Source organism: Apteryx rowi, unplaced genomic scaffold (genome assembly GCF_003343035.1).
Source record: "Apteryx rowi isolate R43461 unplaced genomic scaffold, aptRow1 scaffold_489, whole genome shotgun sequence".
NCBI classification, from domain to species: Eukaryota; Metazoa; Chordata; class Aves; order Apterygiformes; family Apterygidae; genus Apteryx; species Apteryx rowi.
The window spans coordinates 324,454-338,447 of record NW_020450748.1 but is presented as its reverse complement, the minus strand read 5'-3'; the positions used below and the strand labels follow the sequence as shown (position 1 = coordinate 338,447).

At 42.5% G+C, this 13,994-nt stretch overlaps 1 protein-coding gene across 2 annotated transcripts in view; it reads left to right on the top strand.

Annotated features, from left to right (window-relative positions):
• Window positions 1-5,085: 5,085 nt before the first annotated feature.
• Window positions 5,086-13,994, top strand: part of RALBP1 (ralA binding protein 1) — a 39,431-nt gene continuing 30,522 nt past the window's right edge. Inside the window, exon 1 of one of the 2 annotated variants that reach the window (XM_026078801.1) lies at window positions 5,086-5,229. The gene's annotated coding sequence lies outside the window, so the exon portion shown is untranslated. The remainder of the gene's footprint in view (window positions 5,230-13,994) is intronic. The other variant, XM_026078797.1, reaches the window with a different exon arrangement.

Below are 13,994 nucleotides of genomic sequence, written 5' to 3'. Positions count from 1 at the left end.
ATACTGAAGCTTTTTTTTCTCACAGGCATTTGTTGCTCCCAATTTTCAGAATCACTGATGCCCTACAGAGAAGGTGAGTGAGTGATATGGTCATAATGTGACATTGCTTTCATGTGATTTCTTGGGTTTCCTAGAATGCTTTTAATAAATCCAGTGAATTTTAAATCTAGTATTTCAAAAATGGTTATGAGGGCACTTGCTCATATCTCTAATAACAGCTGGATTTATTCAGCTACTGTCTTGCTCACAGTCACTTCCTGTTGTTTTCTGGATGCGTTACTACGTTAGGGGTGTGCCAAATCCGGTAGCCTCATAGAGGCAAGGGTGCCACAGCTCTAGGTTCCTATGTCCAGCCAGCAGCAAGGCTGAGCACACGTTGCCAGTAGGCGCGTATGCGCACGCACACACACACACGCAGCGATCAGCACAGACAGAAGCACTCAGCAGTTACACAAATGGCACCAACAGCCTCATCCTGTTCCCTGCTTCAGGGTGAAGGTCCATTATGGGAAATCTATGTACATATACAAACAGTATGGATCCCCCAGTAGCTGGTCTTGGGCACTCAGTCTACCCAGTAACTGGCCCTGGCTCCCAGGTGTCCGCAGTTGCTGGCACCTGGGCATGTTGAGGCCCACAGCCCCACTCTAGCTGCTGCTGCACGGACCCCCTCGCGTACACCAGCACCTGCACAGGCATGTGCACACACACACGCATTCTACGGATCCCTTTGGCCTTAGACACCTAGTTGAGCCAGTAGCTGGTCCTGGATCCTCTTGTCTCTGGTTGCCACACAAATGGGTGTCTCAGTCAACTCCCATGGTCTCCCCAGTAGTTGGCTTGGACCTCCTGGTGCCTCTGGTAGTGAACTTGCAGGCCCTCTGGTCTTTGCCTGCCTTCCCAAGCCATTTACTGTGCTACTGGCTAGTCTGGCTTGACGTTGGGTCGCAATCATCTGCGGACGCATAGACCCACATCATATGCACACACTCTGGTGTCTCCAGTGTGGCATCCCAGACACAGCCTCTGTGACTCATGGCCCCGCTCTGGTGGCACTCAAACCTCCATGTACACACAGAATAGAGCCCCCTCACATGGGAAAATAGCTAGAAATGAAATTTAGTGAGCAGACAGGACCGACTGGTGATGAAGCACAGGGCATGGCCAGAGAAGTGTCCTGACCAGCAGCCTGTTTGCACTTTACCAGCCCCTTTTATCCCCTTATCCTGCTATTTTCCCACACTTGTTCCTCCCCAAACCRCTTTGATCCCTCCCTTTTCCCACCTTTGGTTCTTCCCCTAAACATCCCATAGGAAGTTTTGTACAACCCCCAGACACTTCTCCCTGCAGCCCATACTGAGTCCCACACCCCCAACAGAGACCCCCTCAGTCAGTAAGATGCTCAGGAGAGCTGCTCCCACCAACTCATGGTCACAGGTCCCCCCAGCCCCGGGACTCCTTTCTCTGACTGGGTTATTGTGATTCCCCCACCTGCCATCATGCATCAGTTCTCCTTCATGCTTGCGGAGATGAGCCTTTTATCGCATAACCTCATGTATTATAATGTCTATTGGGGTTTAAAAAAAACCCCTTGTACTGAGGTTTGCCACTAGGTGTGGTGGTGTTGATGGGTGAGTTCTTGGTATGATCTGTTTGACAAAGTAATATGTTGTTAAAGTATGCTTAGACACAAGACATTGCAAGGAACAAAGTAGGTCTTTTTCAAACAAATCTAGCTAAGATAAAAGGCTGCCAAGGTCCAGTGTTTTAATATCCTTTTCACTGCATATGTATTTTTAAACTTTCTTCCTACTACAAAGATCTGTGAATGGTGTAATTCCATAATGCTAATGGGAGTTGTATAGGCAGAGCTCAGTATAGCAAGTTGATTTTTTATCATACGCGCTCTTTTGGCTCTGTTTTTTCCTGTTGTGTGATACTTCTTAAGAATAACTGTTGTTTTTTTGAAGGCATTAACTAATCTATTTTTTCTGCACTTTCCTTTGTATATTCAAGCTCTCATTACTTTGCATATGTGTTTCCATATGTGGCCAGTGTCTTTTATCAGCTATACCTCTTTATGACTGCTGTGTATTTCTTTATGGCTGATGAGAATTAAGCAGTGTGTCTAATTGTGGTTTGCCCACAACGGTAGACGATTTAATAGAACTTATTGTACTAAAGTTATCACAGAATAGTACAGCCCATTTAGAGTCCCATCTCTCAAAGGGTTTTGAGTGAACACTTTTCATCACATCCTCTCCCCATTCAAAACAAGTTGCTGTGCAAACAGGAGTGAAGAAAGAGAGGGCCACAGGAAGAGTAGGCCCTTCTTTCCAGTTCTGTCACACACACATTTTCTTCATCTTTATGGGAATAGGTGTTTCATTATGCTCTCCTCTCAATTCAAATATGTGCTTGGTCAACAAAGGAAAATTGAGGGTTTCTATAATAAAATGACTATGCTCACTTTGGCCTTTAGTCATAAAGTTGAATTGATCTCTGGAAGATACCTAGTATTTAGCCCTTTATACATAGCTCTCCTAATTGTATAAGCAAGAAGGACAGTGCTCAATTTCATATGAAGTTCATCTGTGGTACCAGCAGATCTGTCCACATGGACCAGAGGAGAAGTTTTTTTAACTTTGAATAAACCTAGAAGTTGAGATACTACAATGGCTTCTCAGGCACTATTTCAGACTGCCAATTAGAAGATGTATCCATTATCTTTCACTAATAAAAAGACTAACTCAGCCCCAAAACTGGCTTTCTTGAAGCAGTCTTACAGCTGAGAGGTAATGAGAGGGAATTATTTGTTCATTTACACAGCTCTGCTTTTTTCCCTTTTTTTCTAAAATGCTTTCTAGAGCATCACTCCGTTATTATTTTATTACGTTTATGAGGCTCAGGTACAGCAGCAAGACTGAATTTCAAAGCAGAGAGCTTGTCGTCTTAGAATCCTTGCTTGACTTTGTCCTTAAAACAGCAAGAATTTAAGAAGAGTGACTGTAAGGAGGTGTAGGATGTAAGAATGTGTCTCACTCTGTGTCAGCCTGTGTAAGTAGGCCTCAGACCACAATAAGGTTTCTGAAGTTTAAAGTTACCCAATTGTATTTCATATGGTGGCGAACTGGTCTAGTACTGCACGCAATTATTTGTTTGTTTTTGGCAAAAAATGGGGGAAGATTCATTCTGTGTTCATTAACTGATGGGCCTATTGTGTGTGAACTTAGGTTAACACCAGCCTCTGATAATACTTATTCTTTGGAGTTGAGAGCCTCTGGTGGCTGTCACTTCAAGTGGAGCGCCTTACAGGCAATCTTCTCAAATTACTATAGATGTTTCTAAAGTGACCATTCTTTCCTCCTTTTGCCAAAAATAATACAGCCTTTGCATAACAAAAAACATTAGCTGTGATGTTAAGTTAAATAAAACGGTAAGTACTTGCCTTTAAACTGTTCTTTCTGGGAGGGAGGAGGGAAACTGGGAATTGCATGGTTATGTAATACGCTGTGGAGACAATATCTCTGTGCTCCAACACTAATCAGAGTGTTTACAAGCCTCCCTTTTGTATTTTCTACTGAATAGCACAAATTCCTGTGGGGGATCTTTTACATTACCCCAGAAGGTTGCACAAAGAGCCCATTTGACAAAGACTAAGGAGCACTGAATCTCAAGTGAATAAATGAAGCAGGTGGCGCACTGCCACAGTATTAATGTGTCCAATAGCTCACAGATTATGTTTGAGGCTGTGGGAATGAATTGGTCTGCTTCTTACTGGAACAAATTCCCTTGTTGATTAGGAATCCTGAAAAGGATTCAAGATATGCAGGTGCTTAACATAATCAGGAACTTGTATGGTGAGAAACAAAGAATACAAAATTCCTTTAATATCACTATAAACAGGATGCAAGTTGAGCTGGAGATGTGTTTCTTGGCACAGATCACCTCCTCAAGTCACAGAGTATTTCTCCAATTTCTTGTATGCCACAAAACAGCAAAGACAAACTGGTAATGATGCAAGCTCAAATTTGTTGCACAAGATGAAGCCAAAGTAGATGGCTGCTCTCTTTTGCAGTGTAAACATGGAAATCAGTAGCAATGTTGTTCAGAAGGCAGGCTGGATGTAAACAGCTACAGAGCTGTGTCAGTTTTTGCATCTGTATTCAGTGTCTTTTAATGTTTGTTGACTTTCCACTGTTACAAGTTTTGAGGGGTTTATCTCACAACTGGTTTAGTCATAGACTACTTGAATTGTTGCTAATGCTTATGTTTCTCGTAAATCTGCTCGAAAAGGCAAACATTGCTGTTCCCGTCTGCTCAGAGTGGCTTCAGTGAACTTTAAAGAATTTTTAAGTTTTTATGTCATTGAAGCAGGAGTGGTGAAGGGAGCGCCACGCCAGGGCCCCCCTTCAGCAGCGCTCCRCTCCATCCTTAGCCCCGAAGCGCCTCGCTGGCTGCAGCTGGGGCCCAGTTCAGGCCGGGGCCCCTCCTGCCCTGCGCGCCCGGGAGGCCGCAGGCTGCTTGTCCGAGGAGCTCCTTCCCCTAGCGGTGCTGCCAGCCAGCAGGGCCTGCGGTGGCTGGGGCTCTGCACCGAGGAGCGGGGCGGCCCCCGCGCTCCCCCGCCACAGCGCTCGCGGGGGTTTAAAAACCAGCGAGGCAGACGGACGCGAGGTCGACGGCAGGGCCGCACCTCGCTACCGCCTAACACACGGCTGCCACCGCCGCCCCCTCCCCGCGAGGTCGCTGGGAGGTGTAGTCCGCCGCCCGGAAAGCGGCTGGCCACCCTTTCCGCTAGGGTACGCCGAGAGAACTACAGTACCCGTCATGCCCCGCGCACGGGAAGCTCGGCAGGAGGAGGGGCATGGGCGGGCGTGTCCTTCCCCGCCCCGTCACCCGCCCTCCTTCTGCGCGTGCGCAGAACGCCTCTTCCGAGGTGTCGTCTCCGCGCGGGTCCGGCGCGCTTCCACCAACGCCACCGCGCACGCGCCTCTCCTCCCACCCCTGGCTCCCCCGCCTCCGCGCTGGGCCGCTCTGCGCCTGCGCCAGGCCGCGCGAGCCGCTGCCCCGCGCCGCGGAGCGAGGCGGCGGCGCATGCGTGCTGGGGAGCTCGTGGCGCTGCTCAGCCGTCCTTGCGGGCCGGGCGGCGGAGGCGGAATGGGGCGCGAGGCGGGGCCCCGCGCGTGAGGCCGAGGCGGAGCCGCCGCGCCGGCGAGCTGGACCCCGACGGTTAGTGCCCGGGGCGGGGCGGGGGCCTCCGGCCCGGCCGCCTTCCTTTCCCGGTGAAGGGCAAGGAGGAAGCCACTTCCGGGCTGGCGGGGAGGATAACGGGCGGCGGGGAGGGGGCCCCCGGCAACGGTTGCCGGGGGGGAGGGGCAGCCTCAAGGCCTCCCCCCGCGGCCGGGGCGCTGAGGGGGGAGGGGCGGCAGGGGCTCCTCCCCCAGCGGCAGCGGCAGGGCCGGGGGTGAGGGACGGCGGCGGTCCCCTGCTCTTCCCTCCCCGCACGCCGTTCTTCTCAGCTGCGCGGCTGAAGCGCAGCGGCGCGGGCTCCGCAGCGCAGGGAGCCGCCCTCGCGGGGGCGGAGGGGGGTCCCGGCTAGGGCTTCCCCTTCAGAGCGGGCCCCCTCCGGGGTGAGGTGGCGGGCGCGCCCTGGTGGAGGAGCGGGGGGGTGCCGGGAACGAGACCGTGTGTCCCAGCACTGTCTTGTCTCCTGTCTTATCCCTCAGGAGAGGGGTCCGGTCCTTAGGCTTTATTTGATGACCTTCTTTCCGCTCACGTCCTTAATGTGAATGAGCATCGTGCATCCCTGCGTGGATGTCAGGCTCCTTCTGAACCGTACTTTCTTATTATCTTAATCTTACGCTTCAAAGCATGTGTCAGATTTACTGTAGCTCAGACTGAGATTAGAGTGTTCTGGGTTATGTCCTTGGTTTCTGTGAGTTTTTTGGTTTTTTTTTTAATTCATTTACCTTCACCTGGAGGTTACATCTTTAAAATCAGAAAACTCTTATCATCACTGACATCATTATAGCTTTACATCTAGTATGTTTAACAAGTTCTAAGCATGCTGTGTTTGCTGCCTGATGATGTTGTTTAGAAAGTGTGTACATCATATACCAGTGCATGATATATGAATAAAAAAGCAGATCTTCCCTTAAGTACTTATGTATGTTAAGACAAAGCATAATGAAATTACCAGGAAACCACAATGATCATTTGAAAGTATCTGTTCCTGAGAATGTTTTGGTTTCAGTTGGTTTTCTATTGTCCCTAAAGTTCACGGTCATTTTTAATGACGAATACTAATCAGAAATAACAGTCTAAGGCCTTTTAACTAGTTGCACAAAATAGATGGATTTGTGCAAGTCTTTTCTAGTACAGCAGAACAGCAGTGTTTGTATTCTTATACCTATTTTTCACCTGGAAAGCTCTTGAAGCACTTACTATCATAAATGTTCAATATTGCTGTAATGCAGTGTAATTCAAGGATGATATTAAGGCTATGTTTGATATGATTGTAGATGGATATGAATTTATTAGCAAATTTTAAAGAGTACATTTGACTTCATTTTTGATGTAATTTGAAATGTTGCATGCAACTTCTGATGAATGATACCATACAACTTTAATTCATTTTGGTATAGTCCTATACAATCAGTGTGACACGTACTCTTGGAGGGCTCTTTTCTGCAGAGGAGTAAAAAGTGGGGAGRAAAAAAAGCTTCCAAACTGTTGTGGTTTTGAGTGTTTATTACTTTGAGATGTTTGAAATTTACTGAAAAGCCCTACTGTAATGTTGTAGGTAATTCTGCCCAAAGTAGGGTGTTATTATGGAAGAGCAGGGAACTTTTTAAGTTTCCTGTTCTAGGGGTCTCCTATTTATAACTTTGAGAAAATAATTTCTGTTCTTTAGTTTCCTTATAGCTGAAATGGAAATAGAAGATGGGAATAGCTGCCTCAAAGTGTTAATAATTCAGCTGCAATTCTGGCATCATTTTGTCTTAAGTGTGTTTTGTTTTTTTGTGAGGCTTGAGAGTTTTTGTTTTAGAGTGTTTTTTTTTTTTTTTTTTTTTTTTTGTAATATTTTCACTTGTAGAACCCCTGGTGTGATTGTACTTACACAAGTAGAAAGATTTCTTATATAGTGTAGCTTATTTCCATTTCTGTATGTGCATGTCCATACTGGAATATATTGTCTTTGTATTGCAGTAACTGCATTCTTGCTTCGGAGCTGTATTGCTTAATTCTRTAGGTGTAGTTAAAGCAAAACTGATGTGCATGTGTACTGTATCACACTTCGGAGTTCTGATCTCAGTTGTATCTTTTAGGCACTTCCCTAGTATGATTTATCTTTATTTTCTTTCAACAAAGGCTTGGATGTTTTCTGAGTAAACAGTGCTATTTCTGACAAGCTATTTCAGACCAATATGAAAAACGCTGCTGTTTAAAAATACAAACAAATGCAAACTTATTTTCCTTCTTTAAAAGTTGGTGTCATGTAACTGGCATCTAAATGTCAAAATATAGTATGACTTATTTCTTCAGTTAACAGTATGTCTAATATAGCCTGCTAAGCTTTACTCTGAACTAATGCATCTGAGTATATTTTGAACTGGTGAATCACTCACTACCCTTAAAACTAGTGATGGTTCACCATGTACCTGCTTCAGACTTTCACATGAAGAATTCATCAGTTGTTCTGTTCACCAGTACCTTGTGCACCATAGTTCGGAAATTGTTGCTCAAAAAAACAAACAATCCTGTATTTGGGCTGGATGTAGCCAGTGGGAGTCTTGCACTTAGGCTGCATCCCCAAATGTGATGGTGTCTGGAGATGATTACTGTCCAAATAGCAATTGTCTCCTGCCCAATCAGAAAGGTGRGGATGCAGGTTGATTTTAGAAAAAAGAAGGGTTTGACTCTTTTCCCTTCCCTACTTATCCTCCCCACGGTGGCCCATCCCTCACCCCTCACCTCTTGGGCATGGCTTCAGCAAATACAAACTTGGTTGAAGCTGTGAGGGGAGAGTGGAGTGAAAGAGCCCTTGATGTTGGCAGCAGCACCAGCAAGCCTTCCTCTCTTACTATGTTGAGTAACAGCAGGGATCCTGCAACAGCTTTTCTTCAGGCTGCAGTAGATGGGCAGATACAGCAGGAACTCATTGAAAGGAAGGGGTGGCAGCTTGCATGGGGAACTTGGTTGAGTAAGGAAGGAGTGGTGATCCAGTCAAAGTATAGTTTATGATGTTCTTACTAGAAGATAGCATACTTAGGTAAAATTATTTTATGTAGGATTCATAAATAAAGTATTGTGACAGTTTTTGAACTAATAGGGAAGAAATTGCAAAAAAGATAAAATCAAAGTACAGTGGCTTCAGTCATAGGTATTTTGTTAGGATTGTTAGGATTTGTTAGGTTTATTTGGGGTTCTTGGTTTAATTTATTACTGCTTGTGCGCTGAAAAAGGGGAAGGCATGTTTTTCTTGTCTAATCCATGAATTCCAAGTAGGTATGGGAGACTGAGATCTCCTAATTCAAAAATGTGAGATTGTAATGTTTAGGAGCAATCAGTTCACCACCTAATAGTAGTGAACTACTTTGGTAAGTAAATAAAACTTATTTAAATAGAAGACATTGTTTGTTTGTTTGTTTGTTTGTTTTTTTCCTTATGTAGCTTGGATAACACTGAGCAAACAAAAATACAGATAATGAACATTTGTTGTCTTCAGCAATTCCTAATTTCTTCCAGAAGCAGCTTGACATAACATGCCGAATAAAAAATAAGCAACTAACAGTCTAATAAATAAGAAAGAGTGCTCACCAAATAATAGTTAAATCAATCTGAATAAGTATAGGGAGCTATTTAACAGCTTGAATGAATGACTATGGTATATATCCCAGTCAAAAAAGGGATAGTAGAGACAATGTTATATTTAGTTTTAAATAATCAAATTCAGTGCTGTTTTTTTATGTGCAGAATTAAATCAGGTAATTATTCTGATATAATGATGTCTGAAAGAAGTGATTTAAGTCACTTCATCCTCACTGGCATGTACCTAATAATTACCATTAATCATCTGTCTTTCTGTTTTAAGTGCTGGGAAAAGGAGAAAGAAATACAGACCTTAAGCAATCAATTCAATATGAGATTTCTTAAAAAGAAGGATTACAGTTTTTACTGTTACAGGTTAATTTATGGTATGACCCTGTAGGCAATCCTTGGCTTGCTTCCATCCAGGTCACTGTCTTTCCTGGAGGAAACGGGATGGTTTAATGATTCTTGCTAACTACAACCCAACACAAAGAACAAAGCTGGGGAAGACAATGTATGTGTATATAGAGATGCACTATTTTATCTGCTGGGAAATGTGCTTTTTCCTAACAGTAGTTGCTGACCTCTACTTCAATGCAGTGGAAGGGGCAGATTCGGAACTAGTAGCAGCAGTTTTCTCATTTCCACACTGCCTTCCCTATTATCCTTTGTGCTCACAAGAAGTTGAGCTTTTTTAGACTGGCTATTTTAGTCTCTGGAGGCATAGAAGGAAAGAAAGGGATGAGTGATGGCTGCTTGCATGAGGTGGGAAGAGGCCAGATGGCTGCTGTAGAGGAAGCATAAGGAGTAAGGTCTGTGGTAAGGTTTGAAATTCTGAATCGGAATGCAGGTTTGAACCAAAATGAAAATTATTGTAAGTAAAATAAAATTGGTTTTAAGGTGGTTATTTTATAGATATGATAGCACTTAGTTCACTCAAGTCAGTTCTTTATGTGTAGACAAAATATAGGAGGGTTTCACTTTTGTCCTCTATAATACAGATTTTCTCATGTTTCTGTGTATATGATCTAGCTTAAGCCAGTGTACAAAGCTTGCTTCCTCTTTCACAGTTTCAGTGGGATCACTGGGCTTTTATATGAAGAATAACTGAACTTCTTGCTAGAAGACAGACATCTGGCAGGAAGGAATTCATGGGACCAAACATAGTCCTGTGGTACTACCAGGGCTTGAGCTGGATAAATATTTTTTTAAAAAGCACAATATATTATAATAGTACTGTTAACTGTGGAAAAAGAGTTATCACAATGACAAAAATTTGCAGCTTTCCTTTTTCACAAAAATTGGATTAAGAATTCTGCAAGAACTTCAGTTCTCTTTAAAACCATGCCGAGCTCCTTAGAACAGGAGTTATGCATAAGAGTAAGAAACTATAATTTTAATGTGTTTTGCTATAATCATTTTTTTGAACTTTAACATGCAACTTATCCTGGTAATTAGGCTGATTGCGATCTTAATATTCTTAGCCTATCCGTATTTGTTTTTAAATGTGAACATCACCACTCAGAAAACAAATTTTTTCTATGTTACAGTGAAAATAACTTTTCACTAACTATTATTAGCATAAAGTACATTGAATGTAAATTGTAAATTCTAAAATTAAACACGCCAGCAGTGAAACAGTCTCATTTCATGGTGTTAGTAGAGTTTTTTCCATTGTGTTGCAATGGAAATCTGTAATTTTTGGTTATTTTTTCCTTTTTCCAATACAATACTTTTACTTATCACTGAGTGTCTTTGTTTAAGAAGGCTTGATGAAAGATATTAAATTGTCAGATATTTTACTATATTTGTAATAATCCAACTCCAATATATTTTAATATCGTGAACTAACTGACATATAACCATAACAGCAGTCTTTACAAAATCTGAAATATCCTATTTTGATTAGACATGAAAAAAAGTATTCTTTTTTTTGTCACCTTACTCTTTTAATTTTCAGTAGTGGTTGCTTGAGAGGTGATACTATAATTTTAAGATAGCCTAAGGAGCTCTTTGTGATTTTTTGTTTGTTTGTTTTAATTGATTGAATAAACTAAAAATGTAAGATCTTGGGGAAAAAACATCTGATGGAATAGATTTACCCAGAAACTCTTTGGATTATGTCAGCCTAGTGATTTCAACTTTTTTTGTTCTTTAGATGTTTTAATCTTTACAATTTCTTTAAGTGTTGTACTAGACTTTTGTAAGCTAACCTCAAATGAGAAKATCTTTCACAGGAGAAGGGTAATGCTTCTGAAGTTTTAATCCTGAAAATTTGGGTTTGTAGTTCTCCACAATTCATATCATACAAACTCTGTAATCAAGTGGTTTTTATCTGTCTTGTTTTGAAAATGATTTTAAAAGTTGTTGGGGGAAATGAAAGGCAACTTTCAAAATGAAAGAGGGAGTGATGAATATACGGAGTTCTTATTTTGTTGTCTATGTGGTTCAGTAGATTAATGCGACTGTCAAACTCAGATGTGGATTCAGATCAGAGTTCCTTGTCAAAGTCAATTGGGACAACTAATTTTCTGAAAATGACTGTACCATAAATATATCTTAGAATATGCTGAAATTTGTATTCTCTACCAAAAAAAAAAACAAACTGAGAAGTTGTATCAGTTGTTACCTGCAATACTCCTTTTGTGTGTTGACAGTTTTATGAGGACCTGACCTACATTTTTCTCTTGTGGTTTGGCTTTATCTTGGGTTGAGAGTTCTTTCTGAATCTTTTTCTTAAATGTTTTAATACGCTTTTTCGGTCTGACTTTGAATGCGTCTAAAACATATACAAACATATGTCCTAGAAGTTTGCAGTTACTGTGTATCATTACAACAGATACTTTGCCAACAGGCTGGCCAAAGTGGCGAAGAGGGCTTTGATCTAGGAATGATAGGGGAGGGAGGGAATGACCAACGGTCAAGTAAGGAAGTAATGGATGGGGTTGGCAAACGAAGAGTCTGGGGTGATGTAAACAGAAGGGACCTCTTAATCTACAAAACAGGGTGGAAGTAGAGTCGCCCCAAACATATGCGTGTAAACAAGGAAGTGCCCACATTATGGGGACCACATAGTTACACTGCTWTTCAGAGGGACCGTAACAGGCTGGAGAAGTGGGCAGACAGGAACCTCATGAAATTCAGCAAAGGGAATTGCAAAGTTCTGCACCTGGGGAGGAACAACCCCAGGCACCAGTGTAGGCTAGGGGCCGACTGACTGGAGAGCAACTTTGCAGGACAGGACCTGGGGGTCCTGGTGGACAATAAGTTGACCATGTGCCAGCAATATGCCCTTGTGGGAAAAGTGGCCAGCAGCACCCTGGGCTGCATCAGGAAGAGTGTTGCCAGCAGGTCGAGGGAGGTGATCCTCCCCCTCTATTCAGCCTTGGTGAGGCCATGTCTGGAGTGCTGGGTCCAGTGCCAGGCTCCCCAGGACAAGAGAGAGATGGAGCTACTGGAGTGAGTCCAGCAAAGGGCCATGAAGGTGATTAAGGGAGTGGGGCATTGAGGAGAGGCTGGGAGAGCTGGGAGTGCTCRGCCTGGAGAAGAGAAGGCTCAGGGGGATCTTGTTAATGTGTATAAATACTTGATGGGAGGCATAAAGAGGATGGGGCCAGACTCTCCTCAGTGGTGCCCGGTGACAGGACAAGAGGCAATGGGCACAGACTGAAACACCGGAAATTTCACCTGAACACCAGAAAACACTTCTTTGCTGTGAGGGTGGTTGAACGATGGAACAGGTTGCCCAGAGAAGTTGTGGGGTCTCCTTCTCTGGAAATATTCATAACCCAATTGGACACGGTCCTGGGTAACCTGCTCTAGGTGACCCTGCTTGAGCGGGGGGGTTGGACCAGATGATCTTCAGAAGGTGTCTTCCAACATCAGCTATTTTGCAATTCTGATTTTGTTATAGATGTGTATTTTTAACATATAATTACATTGGTACCTAGATTATTCCTGRAATCACTACTATGCCTAGAATAAAACTATTTTACTCTAGATATGCTAGGGCTTCTATTAAGTTAACTGCACTAATTTTGTTAAAAAAACTTGGCTCTTCTTGTGTAGACAAGACTGCAAAACAAATTTGGGAATGGTAATCTGAACTTGTTTGGTCCTGTGCTATCAGATACTGAACTTTTTGGCCAAAGGCAAATCATATACAGTTTTAATGTCTATCTGTGTTATTATTTCATTTGTTTTTATTATTTTAGTAATTAAATTGAAAAAGTAATTGTTTTGTATTTCATAGGATTGTATGGATTTTTTTTTTTTAGTGTTTTGCTTTGAAGCCATAAGATTGCCAAAAATTGCTGCATTGGGCTACATGTTGACTTGAAGCTTGATTTAGAAAATGTATGTGAACTTAATTTAAAATTCTAAAGATATTTATACATTTTTGTAGAAATCTGGTGTTTCACACAAGTTTCCTTGTAAGGCCGTTTTGCTGTGTAAATTGGCATAAAGTTAAATATTGCAAACTTCTGGGTGTTTTGGGGTACTGCTGTTATTTCAGTTCATCACTTGTTAAATGATACTACAAATCCTTCCCAAATAGTCATCATACACTTTTTGTCCATTTTTAGTTTTATTCCCTTTGTTAGGAATTTAAATAGCTACCAAAAGTACTTCAGCTTAATTCTCTCTCTCCAAACTTTGTTTCCAAGTTCTTCTCCACAACCTTCCTGCTAGGAAGTCTCAGCCTCCTTTTCCTATCTGTGAAAGTTAAGTGAGTTCTACACGGTAACTTAAGATGTAGAATTCTCTTTTATTTATATTATCTTTAATTTGAGGAAAAACTAACAATCTCAGATCAGATAAACAAGCTGTATAAAACTCTACTTATCTTTTGCTGGTGCAGAACATTCTTGATAAGTAATGGAAATAGAATTGGAAGGAGAAATCAGTAGGTTCAGTACATAATGTTACTGAGAAGTCTTCTCATGTTTCCCTCTGGAAAAAGCCTCTGTTGACCACAGAGGGTGATTCTGTACTTTCTAGCCATTCACTATAGAAGAAAACTACGGAGACCAGCTGCTACCTGAAGCTGGGTGGTGCCACACCTTGCCTTGCGCATTTGTGAATGTTTTCAGTGTTCGCATTTGTGAAATTTTGCAACATCTCTGCCCTGGAGGTGGTAATCATAATTAATAATCTACTGAGCTTGTATATATTTAAATTAA